This window comes from Gallinula chloropus (genome assembly GCF_964237585.1).
Source record: "Gallinula chloropus genome assembly, contig: HAP1_SCAFFOLD_94, whole genome shotgun sequence".
In the NCBI taxonomy this organism is placed as follows: Eukaryota; Metazoa; Chordata; class Aves; order Gruiformes; family Rallidae; genus Gallinula; species Gallinula chloropus.
The window spans coordinates 46,782-59,469 of NW_028168154.1; positions in this window are offsets into that span (position 1 = coordinate 46,782).

Sequence of the window (12,688 nt, forward strand, 5' to 3'; positions counted from 1 at the left end):
CTCTCAGCCGGGGTGAAACCACGACAATCCCTTCATCAGAACCACAGTTTCTGCTCTGAATTGATCAGTTTTGATTGGTTATCATCAACAATGTAGAGATTTCTGCTTGCTCACAGTAGTTTACACCAACACATATAAGTATATATATGTTCTTCAGGCCTTGTTAACATGTCATTTAGAACTCACAAATATGCGTAATGTATTGCAGACATCATTTATGTTCAAATCTTAATCTTAAAGAAGTATAGATTTGCTTCATATTTTAAAATATCATGTATTATACACTGAATTTTACCTATGTTTTCCCAGTTTCAAAGTGTAGCACCTGTAGTAGGTACACTGTGGACTTGGAGGAGATACTGTTTTGAAAGGCTGTAGCAGATGAGCCTTTCTATGGGAGCATTTACACTCCCTTTTTGATCACTGCTTCCCAGAATCTTCTAGAAACTACAAAATGTATTTTAAAAATTAATCATTAGAAAATACTGATGTAAAACTGAAGGTCATAGTTGTGTACAAATTAGTGATAATGAAATCATCAAGTGTGCAGATTAGATGTTCAACAGTGGTAGTTGAACCCCAGTGAGCTCTAGAAGTAAAATAATGCACATTAAAGTGTTTGAATCAGCATGAACAAAAAATGGATGGTCACTCTGGTACCCCTTAGCATAGATTCTCACTAGGCAATAGGTCAGCAGTAAAACAATTCCCAAGAAACCTCAACTTTCTAAATCAGAACTTTTTAGCTAAGTGTATAAGATTAGTACAAGTTATACAGGTTTGCAAATAATGGACATGGGAAATTTATCATGTTTATATTATATCTGAGGAGAGGTGGACAAGCATAAATGTCATGAAGAATATATTCTGAAGTGAGAAATATTTTTAAATAGTGGATTTTTATACACACAGCATGAAAAGAAGTAAAATGGTATGAAACCAAATTTTATATATCTTGTTGTACAATGAGCCAGTAAAATCAATGGTATTTGGCAAATATGTGTGTATGTGTGCATGTGATTGGCTTAAATATATGTTCAGGTATTTGGGTGAGAAGCCTCGTTTGTGCTTGCCAAAAGCTACATAAATCCCAGCTCAGGTACAAGATGAAGATGGTGGAGCCAGTTTTTCCAAGCCAGAGAAGTTGGGTGCTTATTTTAGCCTGGAATGATTTAAAAAGTGACACTACATCAGTACTAAAAGAATGCTAAAGCAATATAGCTAGAGTCAGCATCTCGTCGTGGTTATTCCCAGTTGAAAAGTGCACTGATAACAAAGAAAGGGAAAGTTACTTACCAATAACCAATTTCTTTTGAGCTATCTTGTACGCATATCTTGCTTTGCAAGTGATCATTTACTAAGGCTCTTGAAGTCAAGGACTTTTTTTCCCCCCCTTCTTTTGCACTATCTAGAGAGATTACATATTTTCCAGTCTCTGTACTCATTTCATTCTCAGACATGAAAGACATGCCTGCAGTTAGACCTTCCCTTAGCTATCAACTACATATTTCTCCAACATAAAGAGACTTCCAGAGAAAACACAGGGAGATCTGGAAGTGAATGCATGAATCTCAGAAGAATCTCAAGCACTGTTAAATATCCCTTTCTTATTTGAGTGTTTGCTTCATGAACATTCATGCACTCTTGTGTGTTTGTAGGAAGATGTTTAGACTCTCTGGTGAAGACTGGCTTAACTTCTGGACATTCATTCATAGAATTAGTCTGAGGTTTAGAAACTACTCTCCTGACTGCTGATATTCATTCATTTCCTTTTGAAGGTAGTGAGCAAGATACTTCACTGGATATATGCAGGTCTATAGATTTTGAATGATTGCACATCCCTGTTGAATCAATAATGCACAATTAATGTTTCATTTTCCTCAAGAATTCAGGAAATCAGATAGAAGTTTAAACCCAGTTCTTATTTATTTAGAATCTAATTTATCATATATGAACTCTGTTCCAATATTTTCTTTCATAGCCATTAAGAAAAACAAATACCCACATAGGTAAGAACTGAGACGGAATCAAATCTTTTAACCATTTTAATGTATCCAGTTTGGTATCTTTAAATGTAAATATATTTACATATATATTTGTTGCACAAATGATATGGACTTGTTCTTTTAGTTAATTGAGAAGTATTTATCACTCATTTTGTCTTATATGAATTGTGTTCAGTAATTCCATAGAAATGTTTCCTACAATTTCAAGCTTCTGAGCAGTTTTTAAATAATTATAATTTGATTAAGCCATCACCTTGGCATATTCCTTCCCTAACTGGAATCCTCTGCTCTCAATGACATTGGGCAGGGATACAAGAGAGAACATTTACTCATAGGTTAATAAAAAACCTCAAGATCTGACATTTTGTGAACTATCAACTTCAAAAATTGTTTTATGACATTGGGAATGCAGTAGTTACACTTGGCTTCAGACTAGTTCAAATATTAGACCTTAATATGACAGTATCGCTAACTTTTTTTAGGTTTCTCAAGATGTTCCTAAAATTCATACTTACACGTATGGTCTTCACACAATACACATAAAATTTTATTTTGTTTAAATTCAGACTCCCTGTAGCCTGGTTCCAAAGACCCAATGCCTGTTTGCAGCTGGAGTGCATTATGTGGTTCCATCTTCTACTTCAGTTTAATATAAAAAACCCCTGTTACAAAAATCCAGTTTAAACTTTCTAGGAAGTCTTCACAATGCCAAACAAAACACAGTAAATGGGAAACTTCCTTAAATTACATTGATACTTCTGTCTCAAAGACTGTTTAGGTACACACAATGTAACTCTGCAGAGTGAATTCACATGAATTTTAGTCCATTATGCATATATTAGTCTGATTCATGCATTTCTGTAGCTTCTAGTGTAAGAAGCTATTTAAAGCTTAGTTTTCTGGAAAAGGGTTTGTTTTTTCTCAGCTAGCCACATTTCTGTATATCTATGTGTTTCACTACGCTGTGGTACAGTATAGGGTGAAGGTTAAGCCCTAAAAGTTACTGAAATGCATTGTGTCAGTGACAGAATACTCTCGTTACTAGAAACTAGGCACTTTATTTTGTTGCCTTTATTTCAGGCAGTGTGAAACTTGGGGTTTTGAGTTGCTGTTAAAAGCTACACAAATTCTTTTGATTAAATAATTATTTTGCTGATAGTATCCAATCTGATGTATGGCTGAAAGTTTAGCTGCTATTCAGGGTTGAAAGCCATTTTGTCCTTAGTGTTAAACTAGTTTTCATAATTTTTTCACTGTGGTAGAGTTAGCTCAATGAGAGGAGAATATCTGTGACAAGTAGACAGTATTCCAGATTACAGATCAAATCTGATTAGCTCAGAGTAATTACTTTGAAATATTTTTTGGGTTTTATCCATTTGGAACAGGTTTTCCTTTGATTTAGACTTATTATTCATAAATAGAAAAAAGATGGGTTTACTTGAAACAGGCTTTGCTTAAGACTAAAATCTAAACTGGAAGATCTAATAATTTATTGGAAGTGCTCACTGCACTTCCTTTGTCAGTGATTGGCAGCATCGCTTTTTTTCCACCCTACCCCCATTATTTGAAAATTAATTTCATTAAATATTGTGTGCATTCCTTTCATTTACAATGACATAAAAAATTGACTTATGTTCTCAGAATTTATCTTAAATTTTAAATGTTTCTGAGACTTCAGTACTTGATTCAGTTGGCCACCGACACCCTTCTCTTGCCATTTGAGATGCCCCAGAACATCTCACATCCTATACAGTGATTGATTCAGAACTTAGGAGTAGAAGCCAGGTAGAAGCATCACCTAACAATTTTCTTTTTAAATATATGTTAAGCATTTAATGCAATATTAAACAAAAAGAAAACCTGCTAATTTCTCAGAATAACTTGGCTTTCACAAAAGGAAAGGAATAGCGGTGATAGATCGATTCGACAAGGAATGAGTGCTCTACTTCCACTAAAAATTAACAAGAACTAAGGAACATTTTTCTGTGCTTGCAGAGTTGAAATTTTTCAGTTTTGGGAAAAAATCTCTGGGTTTACTGTAATTTATGTGAAACTTAACAAACAAAAGTGTTCAAATCACTATTGAAATTTCTTGGGTTTAGCCAATTGAAATTCTAAGTTTAAATCAAATTTATATAAAAGTTAACCAAAAATATATAAATGACCCCAAGAGAGGCTAAAAAGAGCTTCACAACTATGAAAACTTTCTTTAGTAAGTTTATCTTCCAGAACTACTTTAATAAATTTCTGTCCTCCTGACATATCATCTTTGGAAGAAATAAAAAAGAAATAAAAAAGAAGAAATTCAAACAAGCTTTCCCATAATGCAAAGTCCTCTAGGAAACGACATTGATGAAATTTACAGGTTTATTACTTTTGTGTTTTCTTTACCTGAAAATACTGATAATGGAAATAAGATTTGCCTTGTGAAACTATGTGAGATTTTCCTGTAATTCTACTTTTTGAGACAGTGTTGTGTTATTCATACACAATTAGAAAAGAATAGTTGATGTTTCACTATTTCCTGCTGGTGTAAATTTTCATATGCCTGATGGTGTCATTAAGATGTCAGTTTTCATCTGTTGCACAGTATCCACCTACCATTTGGTAACATATGAGCAGACTTCAGGGTTTTTACAGAGCTTTAGTGAGATTAAATAGAGTTCAGTTACAGGAGATTCCATCATTTGGAACAGTAAAACAGGTCCTTTCAGTTACAAAATTTTTCAGAACAAGCCATGCTTCTCCTACCTTACAGATCATCTTTCACTTTATAATTACTCTGAAACTCAGACAATTCCCTTCCCTTCCCTTCCCTTCCCTTCCCTTCCCTTCCCTTCCCTTCCCTTCCCTTCCCTTCCCTTCCCTTCCCTTCCCTTCCCTTCCCTTCCCTTCCCTTCCCTTCCCTTCCCTTCCCTTCCCTTCCCTTCCCTTCCCTTCCCTTCCCTTCCCTTCCCTTCCCTTCCCTTCCCTTCCCTTCCCTTCCCTTCCCTTCCCTTCCCTTCCCTTCCCTTCCCTTCCCGCTTTTGGGTTTTTTGAGGGTTTTGTGGTGTTGGGGTTTTTTTGGGGGGTGAGAGGGTGGGGGGTGTGGTGGTGTTGTGAAGAGCAATGAAATCACATCTGTTGTCTCTATTGATGCACTCAGATGTATTGATTTATCTACTCTTTGAACTGAAGAGGGACATTAACCCTCCTGAACAACAGGAGCAGCTCCAGTTGGAACTCTTTCATCTTATGCTGTGCATGCTGTTTACCAGTCAGAACACTGAGTAAGTGCATTGTAATTCTGACATTCCACAAAACTACAGCTCTAGTACTGTTTCTTGTCCAGGTTGGTATATAAAGTACCGTGAAATCCTGAAACCCCAGTCCTCTTGCTCTGGTCTAAAACCTTGACGTGAGTCAGCTCTAAAGTTTATTATTAGATTCAGTTCAGCAAACACACTCAAAGCACTTTCTTAGGGTCAGGCTGTACTATAGTTGGCATTCTGATAGGGATGAAAGGGCTTTTTGTACCAATCCCTGCTTGCTTGCGTGGAAAGTGGAATAACTTAACTCAGTGGCATTATAGTCCTTCCTTGAGTGAATGAGTGAGTTTGTAAATCACAAGAGGGGTGGTCATTAGCACAAGTAAGATAAAGCTATATAGCTGGGCTATAAGATGTGCAAATTGGAATATTGGTTATTGTGTAGATTATCCAGGGATCTGGATAGAAGGTAACGCGTTGGAGATATCCAGCAGAAGGTGGGAGGGATCTTCATTGGAAGATGGAGATAACTGACTTGTTAATTGATTATTAACTTATGAATTCAAGTGACTTTTAAAGGTGAGAGGTGGAGCACTTAAAGTTATCAAACTTTTAGAAAAAATATTTAATCTTTTGTGCATTTTCATGATTATATGGATATCAGAGCAGTTAACTTTGCAGCTTTAAGCATACTATCAGGAGGATACCATACTGTCTGCTTGTCCAATTTCATTCCTGACTTTCTCAGTTGCTTTGCCCTGCTATTAAAGTAATTATTGTCTGACCCTTGTCAGACCCAGAAGGGGTTACAGATAGGGGTGATCATCTCACTTAACCTGTCTAGCAAGGAACTGTCATGACGATCACAAGCCCTCGTCCTTATTGGGGACTTCAATTTACCAGATGTCTCCTGGATGTACAGTACAGCAGGGAGGAAGCAGTCTATCAGATTCCCAGAGTGTTTGGAAGACAAATTCCTGACCCAGCTGGTGACAGAACCTACCAGGGAAGGTGCCCTGCTGGACTTGCTGTTTGAAAACAGCGAAGGCCCAGTGGGGGATGTGAAGGTTGGAGGATGCCTGGGGCATAAGGATCATGAGCTGACAGAATTCTTAGTACTGGGAGAAGTAAGAAAGGGAAACACCAGAACAAGCACCTTAGCCCTATGGAAGTCTGACTTTGGTCTGTTCAGGAAGCTGCTCAATAAGATTCCATGGGAGGCAGCCCTGGAGGGCAAAGGAGCCCAAGAGGGTTGGTTGCTCCTTAAGAAGGAAATCTTGGTGGCACAAGAACAGGCTGTCCCGGTCTGTTGGAAGAGGAGTCAGCAAGGAAGGAAGCCAGCTTGGCTGAGGAGGGAGATCCAGGAAGATCTTTGTGAAAAGAGGGAAAAATATGAGCTTTGGAAGAAGGGGCAGGTGTCTTGGGCCGACAATAGTAATTCAGTGAGATCGTGTAGGGAGAAAGTCAGAAGGGCTAAAGCTGAACTGGAACTCAGACTGGCCAGTTCTGTACAAGATAATAAAAAGTCCTTCTCTAGGTACATTAACAGTAAGAGGAGGATCAAGGAGAATCTCCATCCCTTATTGGATACTGAGGGAACACTAGTGACAAGGGATAAGGACAAGGCTGAGGTCCTTAATTTCTTCTTTACCTCAGCCTTTAGTGTGGAAGAGTGGCTACATGAGATGCAAGGCCATGGCTCTATGGAGCCATTGTTCAAGCAGTCTCCTGTGTAACTTAATAGTACAAGTAGGCGTTGCACCATCCCGACGCAAATGATAGAAAGGAAGGTCAGTGTTTTTGATAGCGATGTTACACAGTACAAGAAGTAGAAACATGATGTATATTTCAAGGATCTACTGTTCCTGAGAAAGAGAAAGAAACGCTGTTCCCAGATTGCAAGATGAGTGATGTAATCTTTAACCAAGAACCATTCAAGTTGTAACAATTATAATATGCATTAGTAACAATTATAATATGTATTAACGATAGTATAAAAGAAAGCCGTTAGCCATAATAAACCGATCACTTTGCTTACATTAAGCGGTGTCCCGTCTCCCAGTTGCGGCAAATGGTGACCCCGACGTGATTCGATCCAAAATGGACCGGACGACTCGGCATTCCGAGGAACTGGAGAACTGCCTATCTGGCAGCCGGTCGCAACTCCCGCAGAACTACAGAGTGAGCTGCTGAAAGGAAGCAGGAGCCGGCAAACAATCCCTCGGGGAAGAGAGGTGAGCTGCGGGTAATCCAGATGGGAGGGCAAGTTTCGACCCCCGTAGAAAGAGACGTATATGAACTTATGAAAGCCTTATTAGCCAAACATGGTAAGACTATTTCGGGTCATGATCTTAAATGCACGTTGAAGTGGGTCCAAGTTAAAATCCCCACCGTCACTGCATCGAATATTTTTACAACAGATCAACTACCTCGGCGCCCAGGCGACCGTATAGACGGGTCCTGCCGGCCACGCACTGCCGAAGTCTGTCCAAAAGGCTGCTACAGCGCAGTGAGTTAAATGGCTGACAGACAAGCGGTGTATGATTTATGCTTTTTAGAAAAGCGAAAAGTTCAAAAAATAGATTGTAAAAAGGAGCTCCTGGAACTTTTAGCGTATGGGGTAGCAAAGGGATATTTTAGAGATCATAATGAGGTTTTCGAGAAGGAGGAGTGGCGAAACTTTGGGGATAAACCTGGAAAGTTAGTCTTGGAAAGTGATTATGTACCTACCTCCCCCAACTGGACTATCGGTAATAGCTGAACCCCTTAAAACATCAGGAGCTTGTGAGGCACCAGTACCCTCTCCCCCACCACTGACTGAGGAATGGGGAATACACACTTGATAAAAAAGGCGAGGTGGTACTGAAACTCCTCCACAATCTGCTCTCTAAGAGAGTGATTAAAAATTATGCAAAGTCTTTAAAACCCCTCCTTTTTGTGGAGCGAAGAAAGAAAACTGATAACAAGCCTTGACAGCGCTTTTGATTTACCTACTTGGGAAGCTATTGGAACTCAAACCTAAGTCATTAATAACTCTCTGGAAATTAAGTAAAAGGACTTTAGCAGAATGCATTGCTGCTACTTCAGCCTTTGCAGCTTTAGCACCTGTTCTGGGTTCTACCAAACCAATTTTAAAAGGGAAAAAATTTACAATGGAGAATGTGTTTTGTTTCTGGGTGCTCTTTCATCTACCCCAGTTACTATGCCAAGTAATAATGCTGTGTTATCAGAACAAAGTGATAAATCAGTCAGAACTGACCGGGAAGGGGAGAGAGTAGTGCGCATAAATCTGCCACCATGGCCTGCGTCCCGTCCCCCCCCCCCACTATACCTCTGGAAGGAAAAATGTGGAAACAAACGTACAACCGACTGCCTAACTTTAACTGCACCTAAAGCACCACATGACGCAGTTTAAAATGTTAGCTGGCATCAACAACTTCAGCCTGTCCTTGAAAAGCTGGAAAAAAGCAGAGTGGGCGATGGCATGCCCTGCTGGGAAAGGGTTTGCAGAACTGCCCACCCAGCCACCCGAAAACTACTGAGATAAGATCTACCTACATGAAGAATCACCAACTAAGGCACAGAGCAGTGTTGCCCCCGTGGACAAGGAACCTAAGCACGGGGACAAGAATCCTACAGAGATGGACACATCACCCACACCTCCCGACGAACTCACCAATCCATCACTGTCTCCTGACGCCCGAGACACTCTGCAGAGACTGCTCGTCACAGCCTGGACACGTAAGATGGCGTCAGAATGGGAAAAACGGTTACATCAGGGTATTTGGATTCATACTCAGTTGAGGAACTTACTGGGGAAAAGTTGACGTGGGACTGAGCGGGTGGTGGAGAGAGTGAATAGTGGGCCGGTGGGAGGTGGACAGAACAGGGAGACCGTGCGGCAGGTCCTGGTGTTCCGCCAGGTCCTAGTGCTCACCCAGGGCTCGGCCCTGGTGACCGTCGGGGTCGCGCTGTGGTTCACAGCACGGAGAGGAGGGTGCTGCGGGCAGCAGCCGAGACCAGTGAGAGCATGCTGCACAGCCCAGAGCCTTGGCAGAATTGCCATAGAAGTGGGAGAACCCACTCCCATCTTGCAATGTCGCTTGTCTGATGGGTCGGTTTGCAGTGTTCACGGATTTAGCCAACTGAGAGCAAGGCTGGTGACATAGCAAAGAAAATGGAAAATAACAGGAATTGGTATTAGAGGAAATACAAGCCTCAACTCAGCAGCCGGAGTTACAGGCAGTTGTAAAAATGTTTGCAAAGTGAAAAGCCATAGTATGTGATTAATTGTATGTGGTAGGACAGTTACCCAAATGAAACGAGCATTATCAAAAGGAATTTTAGATAAGAGATTATATAAGGGTTTTTTTTTTTTTTTTAAGGAACTGTGGCTGGATTGTGCAGTCATGCCTGGACTGTCGACAGTTTGCTAGTGGCCTTGTCCCTGGCATGAGTCCTTGTGGCATAGGCCCACTAGAAGTTTGGCAAACGGACGTTACACACGTCCCCGAATTTGGTTTGCAAAAGTATGTCGATGTTTGTATAGAGTAGGTGTAAAAGGAAGTTTAAAAGGGGTCAATGAAAGTCAATGTCAGGTGTTGTTAAAAAATGAAATAAAGGTGTTGCATGAGAGAAAAGATCTGTCAAGATTGAAATAGGTGGAACACAAAATTAGGGGGAAAAGAGAGCAGCCTCCCATAAGAACAAAGCATTACAGGCTGGCCACATGGAATCCTAATGAATTGGTAACAGGGGCATGGGAACCAAATTATAGCCTGAACTGCATAATTCGCATGCAAGCAGTTTTGGAAATAATTTCCAACAAGATTGCCAATGCTACCGATCAGGTTTGTAAAACCCAACAAAACAAGTAGCTGTTAGGATCATATAACCCTATCCCTTCTATGCTTTCTATAAAGTTATTAGTCACGTGGTGTAGCAACTTTCTCCCCCTGAGGTCTAATAGAGACATAGATAGAAACTCTTGAATAACTGAACAAAAACTAAACTTTATTGGTGTACACAACTATAACAACAATAGAAACCAGCCACAATAAGAAAAATAATCAAAATAATAATAAGGCCTGACAATATATAACATTCAATTTTAAAGCGCCGCTCCCAAATGTCCACATCATTTTCAGCAGAAGCCTGGGTCGTCTGCCTGGAATTAAAACCATTAACAGAAAAGGAAAATCTTGATTCTTTCTAAATTATCTGAGCTTGAAGAGACCTTTTAGTCTCAGTAATACCCACCTGTCTGGTTGCTCCGGTGGGTAGAACCGCACTCGTTCCGAAGGCGACAACCGGAAAGTCTAATGGCAGGGGAACAATATACCACTAGAGCCATAGCAAGGACATTGCCCCTACTGCCTGGCTATAGTGCTGTAGAAAGGAAAATTTACCACTCGTGGAGTTGCATACGAATCCTGCGACTCAGGCGGGGGAATTGGGGTCTCGCCCTCACCAGTGCCGGCCATCTTGTACTGCTCTGCTGCTCAACTGCGTGTTCACCTAACTGTGTGCTTTGGGAAACAGGCGCAGTTTTCCCTCACCACCTCCCCACAGAAAGTACTAGAAAAGGAAGCTCACGCATGCGTGAATCCAGTGAACCCAGTATTTCCTCCATGATGATGGTGCATGACAAAAAGAAAGACTCCAGCCGGTTTTGACCAGGCCTGGAGACCCACTTAAAGATTAATTTGCTAAGTAATGGGTGACGGGGTGGGAAAGCTGTGGACTGGCTGCATTGCATATTCCAAAACTGATCAGTTTTGCATTTCAAAAATCACAACAAACAAGTAAAAAACAACTTGCCAATTTCTACTTCTGTCCCAACCAGTTCCCTACCAGCTAAATGAATGGTCTCCTTAGGCAAACCGATCACACACTCTCACAAAGCTCTTTATGTTTTGAACTAGTTATGTCTGTCACAGAACAGTTTGGTACCTCTGTCAAATGTTATTAAGAATGAAGTTACAGGTACTAACTTGGGAAGGAGGTCTGCCTGTGTCATTATAGATAACAGGAGCCAAGCGGATAAAGCTGTGGATCCAGAAGAACTCAAGCTTGCATGAACCAGGATGAGATCCTGATCCCAGTAACTGAAGTCAAGTGTTCCAAGTGCAGCCACAGTGGACTATGAACTTTGCTGCGGGATAGTTTGAATGATCTGACAGTCTTTGAAAAATGCATGTATTTGTGCTAAATGAAAATTAGGGAAATTGTGATTTCTGCACAGCCTAAGGTCACAGACTGCAAGCGGTGCCTGCAGGAAAACATGAGGCTGATGTTATCTGCACTTCTGACACTCCTGATTGCCAAAAAAACCAAATGCAACAGCAAAGGTATCAAGACACTTACAATTGGTTTCATGACTGGGGAATTTCAGGATGGATATTGTTGATGGTCAAATTTGGATTATTGGGTTTGGTAATTATGGTACTTGTCTTACATTTACTGTCATGTTTATTGGGCTTTCTGCAAAGGGCCTTTGCAGAGACCTCAAAAAGCAGTTTTTGTAACACAGATACTAAAAGGAAAAATTGGCAAGGAGGACAGTGGGCCTGCCGGCGGCCTGGCTCTCCTCACAGAAGACAATATCCTTGAATTCCCATGAGACAAGAAAATTACTCATGCTGAGAGATATTTGGTAATTATATTCTCAAACATAATGACTTTGAAAACAGAGGTACACACTGCCTCAACCCAAGAAGGAGTTGTAGGAAAGTGTTTGGAAGTAAGTGAACATGTCGTTAACCAGCCATAATAAGATGCCCAAAATACAACAGGAGTGCAGATAACTTTTAGACATCAAAGGTAAACTAACAATAATTAACTATAAGATATGCGTCTCAAAACTCATTATAAGTACTAATTAATTACTTTGGTGTGAGCAGTATGTATAGCCAATTAGCAGTTTTTAGCTTGCCATGCTTTTCAGTATGGCTTTCTGTTTCTGTTTTTTAGATTCAGTTAAATAAGGGCTTATGTTTTTGTCAGTTATTTTTGCCTTAGTGCTATTTTTGCCATGTATGTCACAGTATTTCCCTGGCAGGATGGATAATGCTCTTCGCAAACTCTGGCTAGTCCATAAAATAAAAACGGGGGAATTGTGGAAGAGTGGCTACATGAGATGCAAGGCCATGGCTCTATGGAGCCATTGTTCAAGCAGTCTCCTGTGTAACTTAATAGTACGAGTAGGCGTTGCACCATCCCGACGCAAATGATAGAGAGGAAGGTCAGTGTTTTTGATAGCGATGTTACACGGTACAAGAAGTAGAAACATGATGTATATTTCAAGGATCTGCTGTTCCTGAGAAAGAGAAAGAAACGCTGTTCCCAGATTGCAAGATGAGTGATGTAATCTTTAACCAAGAACCACTCAAGTTGTAACAATTATAATATGCATTAGTAACAATTATAATATGT